Source organism: Peromyscus maniculatus, chromosome 13 (assembly GCF_049852395.1).
Source record: "Peromyscus maniculatus bairdii isolate BWxNUB_F1_BW_parent chromosome 13, HU_Pman_BW_mat_3.1, whole genome shotgun sequence".
NCBI classification, from domain to species: domain Eukaryota; kingdom Metazoa; phylum Chordata; class Mammalia; order Rodentia; family Cricetidae; genus Peromyscus; species Peromyscus maniculatus.
Window position 1 is genome coordinate 34,597,337 of NC_134864.1, and position 20,972 is coordinate 34,618,308.

At 41.4% G+C, this 20,972-nt stretch overlaps 1 non-coding gene across 1 annotated transcript; it reads right to left on the bottom strand.

Moving 5' to 3' along the window:
• Window positions 1-6,110: 6,110 nt before the first annotated feature.
• LOC121822178 (U6 spliceosomal RNA) lies at window positions 6,111-6,217 on the bottom strand. The gene has a single exon (XR_006063192.1). It is a non-coding gene; the product is annotated as a U6 spliceosomal RNA (small nuclear RNA).
• Between the last annotated feature and the right edge of the window lie 14,755 nt (window positions 6,218-20,972).

Here is a 20,972-nt window from a genome sequence, read left to right on the forward strand (position 1 = left end):
TCATATAAAAAGCATCAAAGGAAGAACTCGGTTGAATAGGTGACACATTTAATCTGAGGGTACATTATTTAACTCATGTCGTTACTAAAGAAAACATGTAACTGATCTTTCTTCTTAGGGCTTGTACTCATGCCCAGAAACAGTCAGCGTCTTTGACAAGCCTGGAATTACCAATGGCTTGGATTCCAGGAAAACTTCTATAACATCAGATTTGCCCCATAAGACTGGGCCCAGTAAGCCACATGCATTGAATCCAAGAGGGTGCAAAGTTATAAAGAAGGAGGGTAGAGAGATGACGGTGGTTAAGAGTACTGGCTGCTCTTCCAGAAGAACTGAGTTCAATTCCCAACACCCACACAGCAGCTTTTAGCTATTTATAACTGCAGTTTTTAGGGAATCTAATGCTCTCTTCTGGCATCCAACACACATGTAGAACATAAACATACATGCAGGCAAAACACCCATACATATAAAATAACAACTACCTTTTTTTTTTTTTTTTTTTTTTGGTTTTTCGAGACAGGGTTTCTCTGTGTAGCTTTGCGCCTTTTCCTGGAACTCACTTGGTAGCCCAGGCTGGCCTCGAACTCACAGAGATCCGCCTGGCTCTGCCTCCCGAGTGCTGGGATTAAAGGCGTGCGCCACCACCGCCCGGCACAACTACCTTTTTTTAAGTCATTGATTTTAAAATAGATATAAATGGGTAACATGCTCCCAAACACAACTCTATCCTAGGGTGGAGCCTTTAACGTCTGGTGTCATTCTCCGTGGTTTAAGAAATAACTCCAAGGCTGGGCGTAGTGGCACATTCCTTTAATCCCAGCACTTGGGAGGCAGAGGCAGGAGGATCCTTGTGAGTTCAAGGCCAGCCTGGTCTACAGGGCGAGTTCCAGGACAGGCTCCAAAGCTACACAGAGAAACACTGTATGGAAAAAAAAAAAAGAAAAAGAAAAAAGGAAGAACTCCAAGTTGTCCCTGTTAGAATATATATGTCCTGCAAAGATCACCAGATGTTTTATAGTCTCCAAATGTTTTATACACCAGATGTTTTATACACCAGACACTGTACTGGAATCATTATCACCATTAATCATTTGGTAGAAATAGATATTTTAAATGTTATATTTCAGGCCGTCCCCCCCCCCCCCCGAAAACAATGGGGCCTTTGGGAAATGGAATAAAAGGAGAGTGATTTATGTTGTGAGATAAGCTCTGTTTTGCTTCAGAGTGTGTCCAGAAGAGATGAGATTTCATGGAACATGGGGTGATTAGGGTGTAGGCTCAGACCCTGGGTATGGAGGAGGGATGGGTTATGGCTGCTCTGTTATGCTGATGCACCCTGAGCTGGGACCGTGCCACTGTCCCTAGTGTACCAGTTTCCTAGCCTGATTTGAGGCAGGGGTCTTCAACGACGCTGGGAGGCCCTTAGGCTCCTGAGGTTGCTCAGGCTAGTCTCTCCAGAGGGGAGCTGACAAAGGGTGAAGACACAGAACTCAAATCGGTTACTACTGCTGCATTATTTTTATTAATCACTTAGAGTCACCAAAAGACTACTTGAAACATCTGTTGTTGCTATCATGTTATTTTATACTCACATACACACTAAAAGGACATTTGAAATGCTCAAAAGCGATAAAACTTTGGATTTAATTTATGCATAGTTTACAAACGCTTGGTGATTTCCTACCAGGGCTGTCTGGCTAACTGTACGAATTTATCCTAATCTAAAGTTAAGTAGCCTTTTTTAAAAGTCCGGAGCATTTGGGTGAATTCCGTAGTTAACATCACATGGATTCACGGGAGTCTGACACAGATATTATATAATGCTAGAAAACTGTATTCAAAACACACTTCTCAGGGGCTGGAGAAATGGCTCAGGAGTTAAGAGCACTGGCTGCTCTTTCGGAGGACCTGGGTTCAATTTCCAGCACCCACAGGGTGGCTCGCAACCATCTATGACTCCAGTCCCAAAGGATCAGACACTCACTTCTGGCCTCTGTGGACATTTGATGAATAGACATACATATAGGCAAAGCAGCCATAAACAAACAATTTTAAGAAATGAATAAACACGCTTCTCTTTTATATTCTCATTCACGTTTTAGAAGGAAAAATGGAGACTATGTTACTGATACTTCAAATAAGTTTTAATTAGTTTCACTGGAAGAGCAGTAAATCTTTAAATTAGAGAGTTCAGAAGTGCTTAGCCCCATCAATTCTCTAAGGAAATTTAAATAGGAATAAGCTTTAAATACATCATCCCTGGTGCTTCCCAGGTGGCAGCCAAAGTTGCCCCTTGACACATGTCAAACATAAATACACCGTGAATCTCCAAGAGTCCATCACAGACATTTAGTAAAATAAAATGTCATGATTAAAAGTCAAACTCTCGCCGGGCGGTGGTGGCGCACGCCTTTAATCCCAGCACTCGGGAGGCAGAGCCAGGCGGATCTTTGTGAGTTCGAGGCCAGCCTGGACTACCAAGTGAGATCCAGGAAAGGCGCAAAGCTACACAGAGAAACCCTGTCTCGAAAAACCAAAAAAAAAAAAAAAAAAAAAAAAAAAAAAAAAGTCAAACTCTCCTGTCAGAGAATAGTACACAGCAGATATCAAGCAGGGAATAAATGGGGTACTCTTTTGTAATAATGGCCCGCATTTACTAAGTTCTTGTTAAACTCTGTGGCCTGTTTTATGTCCTTTCCACTATTTCAATATGCCTTTCTTTTACCAACCTTATGTAACGGTAATGGTACTATTATTATTTCCGTTCTACAGATGAGGAAATTGGAACATTAAACAGCCTCGAATAATATCCTAAAAATAAACCATAAGAGGAAATATGTAGCCAAGTCTGTAAGTGTGCCTATTATTATTTCTTCAGGCTTTATCCATGTGATAAATACCCAGTTTTCACTTCTAACTGCCAAGGCCTGTTGCAACCATCTTTATGCTATGCAAGACTGGTCAGAGTTCAGGGCTAGAATCAAAACCTATCCACCCCAGGAGCCCTCAACCAATGATATGTGGGAGCTGGTATACCATCTCCCAGTTTCTTCACCCTCCGGTAAGACAGCTCTAAAGTTCTCATTTTATATTGGCCACCAAGAGTTCTTGAGTAGAATTAAGCTGAATATCCACCATTATAACTTCCTTGAAAATTCATCATTTATTCACTTTCATCTATTCCTCTCATTTTAAAAAAAAAGACTTATTTATTTATATTTTATCTATATGGGTGTTTTTTGCATATATGCATATATGTGTACCATGTGTGTGGAGGCCGTGCCTATAGAGGCTAGAAGACGGCATCAGAAGCCCTGGAATTGGAATTACAGGAGGTTGTGAGATGCCATGTGGGTGCTGGGAACCGAACCTTGGCCCTCTGTAAGAGCAGACAGTGTTCTTAACCACTGAGCCATCTCTATTCTCCTTACTGTCTCACTGTGTAACAGTGATTTCTAAGATTGCTGCCGTCACAGTCTTGACTCAGAGTCAATTTCTGGTGGAACAGAAACTAAAAGAAGGCCCTACCCAGGATTAAACTAAGACAGCCCAGCTGCAGAGTCTGTGTTCTTTATCATTGTGATATGCTACCTATTTTTTTTTAAATCTAGTGCATATGTTGCAAAAACTCTCTCAAGAAATGACAGAAAGAAGAATCTTTGTCCCCATACAACATATAACTTCTTGTCAAGATCCATGAATGATCTGAACTTTGCCTCCTCATTGTCTATATTGGTTATTTTTCTTCATGTTGTGATAAAACACCCGACAGAAGTAATCCAAGGAAAGATGGTTTTTTGTTTTTTGGGTTTTTTTTGTTTTGTTTTCAGAAACAGGGTTTCTCTGTGTAGCTTTGCGCCTTTCCTGGAACTTGCTTTGGAGACCAGGCTGGCCTCGAACTCACAGAGATCCGCCTGCCTCTGCCTCCCGAGTGCTGGGATTAAAGGCGTGCGCCACTACCGCCCGGCAGGATGGGTTTATTCTAACCTCCGGTTCAAGGGTACAGTCCATTGTGGTGGGCGAGGCATAGCATCAGGAGCATTAGGGGGCAGGTCACATCAAATCTGCTGTCAGGAAGCAGAGAGAGATGAATACTGGTATGCTACTTCTTCTTCTCCTCCTCTTTTTTTTTTAGATTTATTTTTATCATTTCCTATTTTGTGTCTATGTGTGTGGCATGTGTATACAGGTGTCCACAGGTGCTCTTCATCTGCGAGCAGTCTCTCCAGCCCCTTCTTTTTTCCCCCTTAAACATTTATTTGTGTGTATGTGTGTGTGTGTCAGTGCCCATATACATATACATAAGGCATACATGTGGAGGTCAGAAGACAACTTGTAAGAGTCCATTCTATTCCATCTGTGCATCCCAAGGATGTAAATCATGTTGTCAGGTTTGGGGGCAAGTGCCTTTGTAGATGAATATCTAAATGGTCTTTTTTGTTTGTTTGTTTTTGGGGTTTTTTGTTTATTTGTTTGTTTTTTGTTTTTCAAGACAGGGTTTCTCTGTAACTTTGGAACCTGTCCTGGACTAGCTCTGTAGACCAGGCTGGCCTCAAACTCACAGAGATCCACCTGCCTCTGCCTCCTGAGTGCTGGGATTAAAGGCGTGCGCCACCACCGCCCGGCGTAAATGGTTTTATTACATAAGAAACATGGAAGCCGGGCGGTGGTGGCCCACGCCTTTAATCCCAGCACTCAGGAGGCAGAGGCAGGCGGATCTCTGTGAGTTCGAGGCCAGCCTGGTCTCCAAAGCGAGTTCCAGGAAAGGCGCAAAGCTACACAAGAGAAACCCTGTCTCGAAAAAGCAAAAAAAAGAAAAAAAAAAAGAAAAAAGAAACATGGAGCCCCATATGGGGTGAAAGCCTTAGAGATCAAGGAAATAGGGATAGCCACCAGCCAACCTTACCTCACCAACTCTGCAGCTTCCAAATGTGAGCTATTTCCTGTCTACCCATGCCTTTATTTGCCTTGCTTTTCTGCCCTCTCATTGGTTCTTAGCCCAGCTACCTTACTTGTTTGTCATTGCCTGTCTGTATAGACCTCCAGGTCTCTATGGTTGGTACTGGGATTAAAGGCATGTGTCACCATGTTTGGCTCTGTTCCCTAGTAGGGCCTTGAACACACAGATACTCTGCCTGATAAGTGATTGGATTAAGGGCGTGTGTTGCCTGACTTTGTTTTCTTAAAATGGCTGGCCTTTCCCCCCTGATCTCCAGGCAAGATTTATTTATCAAAGCCCAAATAAAATATCAGCACACGATCTCACTATGTCCTTAACTTGTTATTCATCCTGGAGTTTCAGCCTGTGCAATGGTGCCACTCCCATTCTGGATAAGTCTTCCTTTTTCTATTAGACATCATTGGATAGGGACTTACAGATATGTTCAGAGGTTTGTTTCCCAAGTGACTCTAAATACAGTCAGTGTGATTGTGAATATCAACACTGGCTAATGAATTAGCATGCCACAATTCAATGACGGCTGTTAGATAATGTGAGGCTCCTGGGTCAAGGATAGAGGGCTTTACCTTACTCTATAGGTAGCATCAGCATTTGCATTGGCACCCCAACACCTGCTTTCAATAGGGTAATGCAGGGCATTGCAAATGAGTGTAGACAGCTGGGTATGCAGTATTGTGCAACAGGTAAGAAATCCTAAGCTAAGGAACCTAATTCTTTAATATAGTATATGGTGAGTGTTCTATTGCTGTGAAGAGACACCATGGCCAACGCAACTTATAAGAGAAAGCATTTAATTAGGACCTTGCTTACAGTTTCAGAGAGTTAGTACATGGCTATCATGGTGGGGAGCATGGCCGCAGGCAGCAGGCATGGTACTAAAGAAGTATCTGAGAGCTCATGACTGATCTTCAAGTTGCAGGCAGAGAGAGAGAGACTGGGCTTGGTGTGGGCTTGGAAATCTCAAAGCCCACTCCTAGTGACAGTCCTCATCTAAAAAGGCCACCGCTCCTAATCCTTCCCAAATAGTTCGATTAACTGGGGACCAAGCATTCAAACATATGTGCCTCTGAGAGCCATTCTCATTCCATATATGAACAGGTATAGCTGTTCTTTGCTCTGGAGAGACCGTTCTTCTTTTCTTTTCTTTTTTAATATGGAACGCTTCACGAATTCGAGTGTCATCCTTGCGCAGGGGCCATGCTCATCTTCTCCGTATCGTTCCAATTTTAGTATATGTGCTGCCGAAGCGAGCACGAGAGACCGTTCGTTTTTCAAGGCTGTTATTCATAAACCCATACAAAGACCACCTGTAATAAACGCAGTCAGTCCCTCCTCTTGAAAGATGTCCGTGAGCTCGTGATGTAGCATGCACAAAGCCTAGGCTTGATCACAAGCACCAAATAGAACTGGGAGTGCTTATACACAACTGTTATCCCCAGGAAGGAAAAGCAGGAGGATCAGAAATTCAAGGTTGCCAGGCGTGGTGACACACGCCTTTAATCCCAACAAACGGGAGGCAGAGGCAGGCAGGACTCTGTGACTGTGAGTTCAAGGTCAGCCTGATCTACAACTGGATTTCTGGGACAGCCAGGGCTACACAAAGAAACCCTGTCTCCAAAAATAAAAACAAACCAAACAGAAGTTCAAGGTCATCTTTGGCAACAGAGTAAGCTGAGGCTAGCCTGGGATACCTGAGATACAGTCAGAGGGAAAAAAGAGGATTCTAGATATAAAGCAAAGAACAATCAGACTGCAACCCACAGAACCAGGGAGGCTATTTAGCAGGGGGAGCCCTAGGATGACTGTGGCTTATAATAAGTTTTGGTTTTACTCAATTACTGGGCAAACCTCAATGAAACATTTCACTATTAGGATAAGAATTTATACTGTATCAATCTGATAATAGAAAAATAAATAAATAAATAAATGATAAAAAGTACAATAACTATATACAATATATACAAGCAATAAATACTTAATAAAAAAAAGAGGAAAAAAGAAAGAAGGGAGGGAGGGAATAGTGAGGGAGGGAGGGAGGGAGGGAGGGAGGGAGGGAAGGAAAGAAGAAAGAATGGAGTACAGGGCAATATCCAGACTCGTAGAAAATTGTCCTTCAACACTGAAATCAAGAAATATGTTCAGGGTTTTATCACAAAGTAAAGCCATATACTGTACATGATGGAAAAGGGAAAACAAACTGCAAAAGTTTAAGAGTGTTTATTGTTCTTAGGTTTTATGATTTTAATTAAAAAAACCAGACTTTTCTTTTCTTTGATGCTCACAGTAAACCTGCTAACAACTGCAATAAAGGTTAGACCTTTATAAGTCAGGGGAATACCTCGGAAATATGCTATTCATTTTTTAATGTTCAATTTCCCCTTTCCTGTCTTTTTAGGGTGGTTTGCATGATGTAAATCAGTCACTGTGGAAGCCGAAGACAAAGGAAAGCTATAGTCTTAGAATTCAGATTCAAATAAGCCTCTGAGAATTATCAGGGTTATAGCATTTTCACTCACATAGGGGTAATATACATTTATTTCAGAATTTCATACATTTTCCAGTAGAAAAATATGCATCATTTGAACACATTTGAAAGCTTGAGCTAATGTTACACTTTCAGACACACTGTGGATAGCAGCAGGATGGCTGTTTATGGCATGATTGCTAACTGAGAAAGGATATAGACGAAGTTCTACTCCATCAAATTATAGTGAAAGTGCCTTGTAAATTTGTTATGTTAAGAAATCCTAAAGAGAATCCATTTGGAGAGAAACAACAATAAAACTGCACTCACATAAATGCTCCGATGAATCTCTGTGAGTTTGAGGCCAGCCTGGTCTACAGAGCAAGTTCTAGGACAGGCTCTAACACTACACAGAGAAACCCTGTCTTGAAAAACCTGAATAAATAAATAAACAAACAAACAAATAAATAAATAAATGCCCCAATGAGTGGGAAAAGTCCTGATGAGAGACTTTCTAGAAACTCTGGGATCCTAGTGATAATGGATTGTGTGTGTGTGTCATTTGTAACAAGGCATGGAGAAATGTCCCCCTTCTAGAACATAGTGCTTAACAGTGTTGAATATTAAGGTTTTGGTTTTTACTTGCACTTGTTAAAGAGATTTTATAATTCATTTGTGGTTCTTTTTCTTCCTAGGTAATTTTAAGACACAAAAATCATGTATTTATTTTTGTATTTTAGAGTTTGTTATTTAATAATTCAAAAATATATTGGCTACACAAGATTTCAGAATGCCTTTAAAATTTCATTGTTGGACTGAAAAGATGGTTCAGTGGGCATCTTGCTATACCCTGAAACCCACATAAACCCAGACAGGGTAGTGTGCATCTGTAACCCCAAGGGTCCTACTGGAATATAAGAGCTGAAGACAAGGGAACTCCCAGAAACCTACAGACCATTAAATCTGGCATACACAGCAGCTAATAAGACCATGACTCAAACAAGTCGAAAAGTGAGGACTGATACCCAAGGTTGTCCTCTGGCCTCAGTACATATGCTGTGGCATGCACATGCCTGTACTCATACAAATGTATGTGCACACATCTCTGTCTCTCTGTCTCTCTGTCTCTCTTTCTCTCTCTCTCTCAGAGCAAGAGACAGGGAGGGGGGAGGGAGGGAGAATTAAAATTCTGATGTTGAATGGCAGTCTCACAGGTTAGTTAAACCACATCAAGATTCTCTTTTGTAATTTCCCCATTGGGGCACATGCAGCTTATCCAAATCCATAAAGTGCACACTCTTCAGTAAAAAGAAGTGCCACTGTAGTTAGTGAGAAAAACATCAATTAAACATATGCTCAGATGTACCTACTTTTTCTGGCAAATTAAATTCAGCTTGCTCCAAAACATGAAAACTTACTTCTCCTCTCTAATATGCTGAGAAGAATATATTCAACAAAACTACATCTTCCAGAGATGGTCTTTGCGAATAAATATCCTAACAGTGAACAGAAATGCACAAGGAGGCAAACAGTATGAAAACGGACCAGCTGCACAAAACACATCCCAGTCCCAAGCCAGGGCCACAAGAGTGTTTCCTTTAGCTGATAGCATATTAGTTTGGTCTGCTGTGGCCTCTCGTTGACTTTATCCAATCACAATCATGACATTTATCTCACAAGATTAACTTACCCTGTTTCTGAGGTTCCGGCCATTTAAGATTTGGCTATACCGTGTATTAATGCTAAGTTCACTCTGGATCAGAGTCTTTTTTTCAGAGCAAGGGGATGATCTATTTATTAGAGAGGTCAAGAGCTTGGTGAAGGCCACTTGCATGCTTCCTGCTGGGCTTCCAAACCATCCGTCCATTGTATGAGCCTGGGCAAACTCCTTCACTTTGCCGAGTTATGTCTATTACACTATTTTGAACTCAAAATCACTCAAAAGTGCAAAGGACTCCGTTAGTGTCTTAGGTATAGCAGCTGCCTCTGCCAATGCTGCCTCTTCATCCTCCTCCTGCTCCTCCTCTTCTGTGTATGATGATCTAGAATGTGACTTGTAGGCACAGAATTTTTGAGATAATCTCTCATTTTTTTGATCCCCCAATTGTTCTTTTTTTGTTTGTTTGTTTTTGGTATTTCGAGACAGGGTTTCTCTGTAGCTTTGTGCCTTTCCTGGAACTCACTCTGTAGACCAGGCTGGCCTCAAACTCACAGAGATCCGCCTGGCTCTGCCTCCCAAGTGCTGGGATTAAAGGCGTGTGCCACCACCGCCCGGTGATCCCCAATTGTTATGCATTTCATCCCATCATCTTATGGCATTGGACCATAGGTCCAAATAAATGACCTAACAGAAAAGTAACATAGTGAGAAACACAGACTCTAGAATTGAACGTACCCGAAATTAGTTAAAAGGAATTGAATCCTTCTGTTGTGACTTACTTATGTGGAACCCTTAAGTAAGATACTTAACTTCCCTCAGATATGACAAGTTACTTAGCCTCTTACCTGTAAAATGAGTTTTACTATGAAGCAGGAGGCCGACTTGGCTAAGTGCTTATTATCTTTGGGGTGCTGAGTAAGAGCACATCACATTTCTTACACCAATTAATTTTCACAACTACTATGATAAGTACTGTTACTATCCTTCTTTATTACTGTTACTATCCTTCTTTATTCGGGAGCACTTGGAGTCTCTCAACTAACTGAACCCTGTACTCTTCATTACCATGATAAGAATTCTGTACTGCAGTGGTTGTGAGGGAGAAACAGACCACACTGTCAGAAAATGGCATGGGTTATATGTTCATTCAAAGACAGCCCTTTTCCTCATAAAAGTCTACACAAACAAGAGCACCAGAAACTTGTGTTAGGTGTTGTTTAACATTTAGGAAGTGAGTTAATCTCCTCTTCAAAGAAGCAACACATAGAGACCAGAACTGATCTGGAATACTAGCCTATTTCCAAAGGACAGCTGGCTGAGGAGTATGGCCAGTTCTTCACATCTTCAGAAAACACAAGTCGGATAGCCTCAAGAATTTGAATGGTTTTTGGAGTAAATGGCACACATTTTTGAATAGTCAATTCTCAATATTTCAGAACAGCTATCGTCACTGTAAACAAGTTCATTGAGATGTATATAGACTTTGGGTCTGGGCTTGTTGGGGTGCTTTCATTAGCCTAGCTGCATGGTTGTTTTATTTTTAATTTACAAGTTATTTAAAATATATTGGGTTTTTTTTTGGGTTTTTTTTTGGTTTTTTTGAGACAGGGTTTTTCTGTGTAGTTTTGGTGCCTGTCCTGGATCTCACTCTGTAGACCAGGCTGGCCTTGAACTCACAGAGATCCACCTGGCTCTGCCTCCCAAGTGCTGGGATTACAGGCGTGTGCCACCACCACCTGCAAATATGTTGATTTTTAAAAAGAAGACGTAGGCAAAGAGGCCACTTCATCACCTTCCAAATCCAGTGTGTGATTTGCTTCCATTTGCCTCTGGCTACTCTAGTCTATAGGCCACATGACAAAAGGCATAAGGATTTGCTAAGTGCCTCTGAAGCCCAGAGAGTGAAGGTGTCTGTGAAAACATGGATACCTATGTCACCTCTGTGCAGTAGGATTCACCTCTCCGTGGGTTTGTGGCTGTTATGTGTTATGGCTCTTTGGTCTTATCATTCCTGTATGACAGCTTTCCTTTCAGTGTGGCTGGGCCCGAGATCATGCATTTTCATTAGCTAACCACTTAGTTTAATACACATATACCTCTTACCCATGACCCTTCAACACATTGGTGGCCATGTGACATCTCCTCAAAAAGAGATAAATATAAATGTGTGATGTACTACTTAAGTGAAAGTGGTTTACTTATAAGACCTATTCTTCTCCAATGACTAGAATTAGCCATGTTCATTCCTCTTGCCACCTAATGAGATAAATAGGCATGTAACCTATTCTTGGCCAGAGAACCATGGCACTGTCTCCACGGTCTGCCTCTGGGAACCATTCCCTTATCACAGCACCTGTAAGAGTTTATTTCTCTTCTTCCTCTTAGCCCAGTAGTTCTCAACCTTCCTAAAGCTTTGACCCTTTAATACAGTTCCTCATGTTATGGTGACTCCAACCATACAGTTATTTCGTTGCTACTTCATAGCTGTAATTTTTGCTACTGTTATGAATAGTAATGTAAATATTTGATATGCAGGATATGTGATATTTGACCCCCAAAGGGGTTGTGACCCACAGCTTGAGAACCACTGCTCTAGCTTCACATGAAACATATTGCGGGCTAGAGAGATGGCTCAGAGGTTAAGAGCGCTGACTGCCCTTCCAGAGGTCCTGAGTTCAATTCCCAGCAACCACATGGTGGCTCACAACCATCTGTAATGAGATCTGGTGCCCTCTTCTGGCCTGTAGTCATACATGCTGTATACATAATAAATAAATAAATCTTTAAAAAAAAAGAAAGAAAGAAAAAAGAAACATATTGCGCTCTAGCTTATAAATGTTACATATCGTGACTATAGCTGCCTTGCCACTAGCCAATAGAGGATGCTAAGGCTCCCAAAACTGCCACAAACTTGACCTAGAACCTCAATGTACTACATCTGTGTTGGAAGCTAACTCTGGGTTTCTTTTCTTTCTTTCTTTTTTTTTTTTTTGGTTTTTTTAAGACAGGGTTTCTCTGTGTAGCTTTGCGCCTTTCCTGGGACTCACTTGGTAGTCCAGGCTGGCCTCGAACTCACAGAGATCCACCTGCCTCTGCCTCCCGAGTGCTGGGATTAAAGGCGTGCGCCACCACCGCCCGGCTCTCTGGGTTTCTTTTATGCAAGACAATGATCTGGTTGTTCTCACACGAGACAAAGATGGGTTTTCTGCCTTGCTGTGGAAAACAGTTTAGCTGATTCAGATACACTATACTTTTCAAAGACAATATTAATAGTTAGGAATCAACTAGGGGCTTGGAGAGATGGCTCAGCGGTGAAGAGCACTGGCTATTCTTCCAGAGGTCCTGAGTTCAATTCCCAGCAACCACATGGTGGCTCACAACCATCTGTAATGAGATCTGGTGTCCTCTTCTGGCATGCAGGCAGAACACTGTATACATAATAAATAAATAAATAAATAAATAAATAAATAAATCTTCAAAAAATAATCATCTAATTTGATGTATTGTCTACGGGTACTCATCTACTCTATGGCTGTCATATAACCATATAATTGATCATTTTCTTTGTGTTCACAGAAACACGTTATACATAAAAGAGTTGGTTGGCTTGTTTAATTTTTTTTTTTTTTTTTTTTTTTTTTTTTTGGTTTTTCGAGACAGGGTTTCTCTGTGTAGCTTTGCGCCTTTCCTGGAGCTCACTTGGTAGCCCAGGTTGGCCTCGAACTCACAGAGATCCACCTGGCTCTGCCTCCCGAGTGCTGGGATTAAAGGCGTGCGCCACCAACGCCCGGCGGCTTGTTTAATTTTCAAACCTTCTCCATACCTACCCATGGCGACAGAACATGAAGTGGTAGTGGTAGCTGTGTAAATTCATCTAAAACAGAGGTGGATAAGTTGCTCACACAAAAAGAAGGAAGGGAAGAAGAGAGGAAGGGAGCAAGGGAGTAAAGAAGGAAGAAAGGAAGGAAGGAGAGAGGAAGGAAGACAGGTCAGTCTGAGCACAATTATAAGATGAGCTATCTTCTTCACAATAGAGATGGAAAGACTGTTCAGGGTGCTGGAGACATGGCTCAGTGGGAAAGAGAACTTGCTGTGCAGTCGTGATAACCTGAGAAGCTGAGGAGCAGGTGACAATGAATGAAGGTCGTCCACTTCATTACTGCCGCTGCCCCTGAATCTTCGACTACCTGTGTCCTTCAGTCATCTACTCATGATTTGAGGAATGGATCTGATTACCTGAATTATCTATATACATCCTGCCCTGAATGTTCGACTACCGGTGTCCTTCAGTCATCTACTCACGATCTGAGGAATGGATCTGATTACCTGAATTATCTATATACATCCTTATACAGAAAGACCAGTCAAGCCACCGTGACTAACATGGTTGGAAGTGATAACTGCTATCCACTAGTTTCTGACTGACCCCCAGTCAGAAATTCCCCTTAGAACAAAAGACTGGTAAGCTAATAAGAAACATGCCCCTGGGCAGTGGTGGTGCACGCCTTTAATCCCAGCACTCAGGCGACAGAGCCAGGCGGATCTCTGCGAGTTCAAGGCCAGCCTGGTCTGCAGAGCGAGAGCCAAGACAGGCACCAAAACTACACAGAGAAACCCTATCGCAAGCTCGGCCCCGCTGCCAAAAAAAAAAGAAACATGCCCTTCCCCCGAGAACAAACACCACTGTCATCAGTGTCATAATTAATTTAACCAACCGTGTAGCCACCTTAACAATCCAATCATCTGAAGCAGTTTTTCTAAGAAACCTGTAGGTTCATGTAGGGATAGTTACTTTTCAATGAGAATGCCAGCCACAGAGAAATACCACTGTTAATAAACCCATACATAAAAATTCTTTTTTTTTTTAAACCCAGTTAAATGTAAAGTCTGATTCATCTTAAAAAGATGTCCATGTTGCCACCATCTCAGAACAGCCCATTCAGAGGATCCTTTATTCCAAAACCAGCCACGAAAGAACGAGAGGAACCAGAATGTGGTTGCATGGAGTCACCTTTTCTCTATGTTTCATTATACTAACTGGGGCAAGATGTGGCTCTGCTGGTCTTGATGTGTTTTTGTTCGTTCCTGCTAATTCTGTCCTACCAGGGCTGCTTTCATTCATTTACATTATGACTTCTACCAGGTCTACAAAGAAGAATTCAGCATACGGCTTCATTCTGAACAAGACAGACAAGAGCTTGAAGAAGTTTAAAGATAATGCTATTTTATGACACTTATTGGTGGGCTGGTTTGTACAATTACTAAATGTAGCATAACATTTATACTATTTGCTTTTATGGCTCTCTGGCACCATGCTCTATCTTCAACTCCAAAATTACCTTACAAAGAATGAGCTGATGAATTATAAATTTCAACATATACTTTAGCTGTCATGAATGAAAGCAGTGCACAATATAATTGTCCCCTGGAGGCTTCTTGGGATGGTTACTGTTAAAATGCTATCGGTAAGAGGAAATTATTTTCCTTCAAAATAAAGTCATGTGGAAGCTAGCACGGTGGTTCAACAGGTAAAAGAGCACCTGCCATATAAGCCGGGGGATCTGAGTTCGACCCCCAGAATCCAAGTAAAGGTGAAGGAGAGAGCTGACTCAATAAACTGTCTTCATCTCCACATATACACTATAGCACATGTCCCCCACACAAACACACACATGCTAGTAATTTTTTTTTTTTTTTGAGACAGGGTTTCTCTATATAGCTTTGGTGCCTGTCCTGGATCTCACTCTGTAGACCAGGTTGGCCTCAAACTCAGAGATCTTCCTGGCTCTGCCTCCCAAGTGCTGGGATTAAAGGCGTGGGCCACCACCGCCCGGCGCTAATGAGTAAGTTTTTTTAAAAAAAAACAAAACAAACAAACAAACAAAAAAAAAACAGAAGGCTGCAATGCCTGTGATTTTTAATTGTGAATTTATATTCTGCCAAGATAATGTATACATATTTTTATTTCAAAAATATTCATTTCAGTGGTGATATTGTGTTCCCCAAAATACTGTGCATCTAATAAACTTATCTGGGGTCAGAGAACAGAAGAGCCACTAGATACAGAGGCCAGAAAGTGGTGGAACACACACCTTTAATCCTAGCCTTCTGAAGGTAGAGATCCATGCAGATTTCTGTGAGTTCAAAGCCACACTGGAAACAGCCAGGCATGGTGACACACGCCTTTAATCCCAGGAAGTGATGGCAGAAAGCAAAAAAAGTATATAAGGCGTGAAAACCAGGAACTAGAGCCTGGTTAAGCTTTTAGGCTTTTGAGCAGCAGTTCGGCTGAGATTCATTTGGATGAGGACTCAGAGGCTTCCAGTCTGAGGAAACAGGAACAGCTGAGGAATGGGCAAGGTGAGGTAGCTGTGACTTATTCTGTCTCTCTGATCTTTCAGAATTTACTCCGATACCCAGGTTTGTTTTTATTAATAAGACCTTTTAAGATTTGTGCTACACACCTCCTGGGTAAAAGTGAAATAAACAGAACACTGTCTAAGTTAATGACAATGTTTTTAGAATTGTTCATAAAATGATATTTAGCAATGATAGTGTGATGGAAAAATGGAGATGTGTTTTGATAAAGTAATCAGGCATTTAGAAATTTTCTTTAGTTCAAGCTGTAACAAGGTCTCATACACTTCTTGTCTCAGGACATAAGAAGAAAAAGTACACAGTAAAGATGTATAGTTGTTGCATGTTTAAGTGGTTAGTTTGTTGATGGTCAGTCTACTCTGGTTTCCTTTAATAACATGGCGTCGTACAATGCAGGTATACATGCTGTTACCAGGCATCTGAGCAACTCCACATCTACTGACTTGTGATACTTATTATGGAAAGGATCTAGCCCTTTCATGCAAGGAGCTGGGACTCTCTACATCTGTGTTCTAATCTGAAAAGCATACAACTTCCCTTACTATGGTCTTGGTCTGTTCAAAACCATTACATTCTAATTGAATTGGTAGGCTGTGAGCTGATTTAATAACCAATATCTTTACAATCAAACAATGTGCGTCTGCAGTGGTGATTAGAGGGGCTTGGTTTCCTGGATACTAGAAACTCATGGCCAAGAAGAGGCTATTATTCCCTTTTACAGGCTCTTCACACCTTGTGGTGCTTTTTACAGACTGGGACTTAGAAGCGGGGCTGGCCCACCGAGCTGCCTGGCCTGACCTGTCTGACTGCACGTCCTCCTCTGTGTGGATAATGGAAACGGGGCCACCGTTTCCCTGTGTCAGGACACTGTCAGCAGGAGTAGAGATAATAACTGTCAGGCATGCAAGATCTAGTGTGTTCCTATTGCAGCGTGCTTGCTCTGTTGGGAAGGTAGCTAGCTGCTTGCACAAAAGATAATATCCTGAAAGGTCATCTTTTATTTGCAAGTCAGGGACCACCATGAGGCATACAATGGTCTGCAGAGGCTTAGAAGTTTTTTCATATATATATTTTGAGGAGGCTGCTTCCCTGGAAAGAAAGAAAGAAAAAAATCTCTGATTTCTGGACTGAAATATACAGGAAGTTACTACTCAATTCAACTTGGGTTTGTGGTTTCTAATTTTGAGATATAAAAAAGAAGTTTTATGTTCTGTGATGCTGGCTCTCAATTCATTTGTTCACTCTAGTACTTCACATATATAGTAGTCATTCAGTAAATACTTGAATCAAGAAATGAATGAACAAATAAATCAGCAAACTTTCTTTAAAATGATTTGTTTTTATTTTATGTGCACTGGTGTTCTGCCTGCATGTATGTCTGTGTGAAGGTGTGGGATCCCCTGAAGGTAGGGTTACAGGCAGCTGTAGGCTGCCACCGGTGGGCTGGGAATTGAACTCACGTCCTTTGGAAGAACACCCAGTGCTCTTAACCGCTGAAACATCTCTCTACCTCCAAATCAATAAATTTTTTAACGCAATTCCTTTTGAAGCATTTTTATATTTTCCTGGTAGTTAAAATCTAAGAAACAGGGTTGGGTGGTGGTGGCAGTGCACGCCTTTAATCCCAGCACTCCAGTGGCAGAGGCAGGCAGATCTCTGAGTTCAAGGCCAGCCTGGTCTACTGAGCAACTTCTAGGACAGCAAGGCTACACCGAGAAACCCTGGGGGGTGGGGTGGAATGCAAAAAAATCTATGAAACAGTTGATAGTGATTCCTTTAAATGCACTTAAATTTGAAGTAACACAAACATGAGAATCTATGTTTGAAAAAAAATTTACAATTGAGATAGGTCTTTTTTCTTTTCTTTTTCTTTGTGTTTCTTGTTTTGCAAGACAGGGTTTCTCTGTGTAACAGCCCTGGCTGTCCTGTCTCGCTCTGTAGCCCAGGCTGGCCTCCAACTCACAGAGATCTGCCTGTCTCTGACTCCCAAGTGCGGGAACTAAAGGTATATACTACCACACCCGGCTGAGATAGGTCTTAAGGTATAGTTAATTCCTCCAGTCTGGCCTTTTGTATTTTCCCAAGTTCATGGAAAACTGAGAAAGGTCAATGTACTGTTTTTCATAAGGCTAAATCAATCAATGTAAAGAACTATTCTTTATTTTATTTTTTTGGTGCACACCTTTAATCCCAGCAGAGGCAGGTGGATCTCTGTGAGTTCAAGGTCAGCCTGATCTACAAGTCAGTTCTAGGACAGCCAGGGCTGTTACTCGAAAAACAGAGAGAGAGAGAGAGAGAGAGAGAGAGAGAGAGAGAGAGAGAGAGAGAGAGAGAGAGAGAGAGAGAGAAACTAGCTTGGCTGTGTAGAGAAAGAGACATTATGCATAACCAGGAAGCAGTGGAGAAGGTTGGTGCCAGAGCAGGTTGAGAGCTGGACCCAAAGCCTGCCCCCCAGTACTGCTAATCTCCTGGCACCTCCAGTTTAACTGGCAGAGCAGTGAACAGGCTTGAGAGGTATCCCAGACCCCTCTTCCTGAAAGAACTATTCTTTATTCAAAACTTAAATCTTCCCAATTTCTGAGTCAAAAACTCTCTTGTTTATTAAAATTGTGGAGATGGTTGTTCTTATAAATTTTTAAGTTTAAATATTTTTTGTTATTTAAAAAACACTTGCAAAGAAATAAAAACATCACATACATGGACTTGATGAACTTCTCTAGTTAGAATTGACATTCAGAATGGAAGCTGTGGAGCCTCATTAAATTTTACACTTTTTACTACTGAATATATTTTATGCACTTATTTACCACCAAAAGCAAAACAAAAACAAAAAACAAACTAGTTTTCTAGCCTCCCTCCTAAGATGTCCATTACCTGCATTCAGTACTTCCTGATCCCATTATATTCAGTCTTATCTTTTTTTTTTTTTTGGTGCCTGTCCTGGATCTCGATCTGTAAACCAGGCTGGCTTCCAACTCACAGAGATCTGCTTGGCTCTGCCTCCCGAGTGCTGGGATTAAAGGCTCGTACCACCACTGCCTGGCTGCCTTTTCTTGTTCTCTTTCTTCATACCCACAAGCACATGTGTCTACATATTACATATATATTTTATATATATTATATATTATTTGCTGGATTCTCCTTATGAAAGAGAACATGCAGTTTCCTTCTTTTTGAGATTGTGTGAACCCCCACTTAATAGCATACATTCTAAGCCCATCTAATTTTCTGCATATTTAATGTCACTTTTCAAGCTGAGTAGTAAAAAAATAAAAATAAAATAAACTCTTCTTCCACCTACAGGCACTGGAGATCAAGCTCAGGTCCTCAGCTTGATGGGTATCTGTCTAGCCATCTCACACATCTATCTGGTTGTACCTTTTTATTTGACAAAGTAAAATTGATAACTTTATAAGGGCTCTCCAGTTTTCTGAAAAAAAACGTTTTCCTGGTTTGTGGAATCTGAGCTGCAGGCTGGTCTTCAGATATGATCCGTTCTATAAAAGCATACAAGTATTTACTTATTTACTTGTTTTTAGGAAGTAGTATAGCCAGGTGGTGGCAGAGCAAGCTGGGCCGTGGTGGCTCACACCTTTAATCCCAGCACTAGGGGAGGCAGAGGCTGGCAGATCTCTGAGTTTGAGGCCAGCCTGGTCTACAGAGTGAGTCCCAGGACAGCCAAAGCTACACAAAGAAACTTTGTCTCCAAACAACAACAACAAGGAGGAAAAAAGGAAGTAAATAGTATAACTTTGGCTGTAATCAATACTACAGTAATAGCCAGCAGGTATTGCAAGTCTGCTGTGATGGCTTTCATATCATTTTTAAAGTTTATTACTGTTGTATGTGTAAATATGTGGATGTTGACATCCTCTGTGTATTTGTGTGTGGTCAGAAAAAAACTTTCGGGAGTTAGTTCTCTCTCTCTCTCTCTCTCTCTCTCTCTCTCTCTCTCTCTCTCTCTCTCTCTCTCTCTCTTTTAAACTGTTAGGTAGGCACCAAGGATAGACTTGAGGTTCATCAGACTTGTGTAGAGCAAGCTTCTACCTGCTGAGCCATCTGGTCAATCCTAGGATGGTTTTTAAATGTATTCACCCATTCAAATTTGATAGCAACTCAGGAGGAAGTGTTGTCTCCATTTCAAAGATGAAGTCTTCCAGGCAAAACAGCCAAGTCTTTGCCCACAAAGACATTTATTACATAGTTAATAAAGTGGCAGAGCTTAGAATCAAACCAATGGCTCCAGAATATATATTAAATTTTACTAAGAAATGGAGCTATGGCCGGCAGTGGTAGCGCATGCCTTTAATCCCAGCACTCGGAGGCAGAGCCAGGTGGATCTCTGAGTTCGAGGCCAGCCTGGTCGACAGATCAAGATGCAGGTCAGGAACCAAAACCACACAGAAAAGCCCTGTCTTGAAAAACCAAAAAAGAAAAAAAAAAAAGAAAAAAAAAAAGATTGAGCTATGTGACAGGACAGCCAATAGAAAAGTTTTATATTCTGATAATTATGGAAATGGAGATCAATTAGCATACAAATTATAAACTCCTATACAACACTTATCTTTGTCAGAGCCCTTCCTGGTTTTTCTTTTTTTAAAGATTTATTTATTATGTATACAGTGTTCTGCCTCCATGTATGTCTACAGGCCAGAAGAGGGCACCAGATCTCATTACAGATGGTTGTGAGCCACCATGTGGTAGCTGGGAATTGAACTCAGGACCTCTGGAAGAGCAGTCAGTGCTCTTAACCTCTGAGCCATCTCTCCAGGCCCCCTGGTTTTTCTTAACCCATTCTTGATGTCTTATTTTTAGCTCAGTGTAAGCAACATTCTCCTTAAGCTTCTGTTTTGATTAGTAAATATATTGATATTTTGTTGCTTGTTTGTTTTTCGAGACAGGGTTTCTCTGTGTAACCACCCTGACGGTCATGGAATTCACTTTGTAGATCAAGATGGCCTTGAACTCAGAGATCCTCCTGTCTGCCTCTCTAGTACTGGGATTAAGGACGTGTGCCACCACGCCCGGCTGTAAATATACTTTTTAGTGTTTATCTTTCTTTTTCTTTCTTTCTTTCTTTCTTTCTTTCTTTCTTTCTTTCTTTCTTTCTTTCTTTCTTTCTTTCTTTCTTTCTTTCTTTCTTTCTTTCTTTCTTTCTTTCTTTCTTTCTTTCTTTCTTTCTTTCTCTCTCTCTCTCTCTCTCTCTCTCTCTCTTTCTTTCTTTCTCTCTCTCTCTCTTTCTCTCTCTCTCTCTCTCTCTCTCTCTCTCTCTCTCTCTCTCTCTCTCTCTCTCTCTCTCTCTCTCTCTCTCTCTCTCTCTCTTTCTTTTTGTTTATTCGAGACAGGGTTTCTCTGAGTAGCTTTGCGCCTGCTCGCTCTGTAGACCACGCTGGCCTCAAACTCCCAACCATCCGCCTGGCTCTGCCTCCCAAGTGCTGGGATTAAGGGTGTGCACCACCACTGCCCGGTTAATGTTTATTTTCAATAGGGGCTTTTCAACCAAGGAA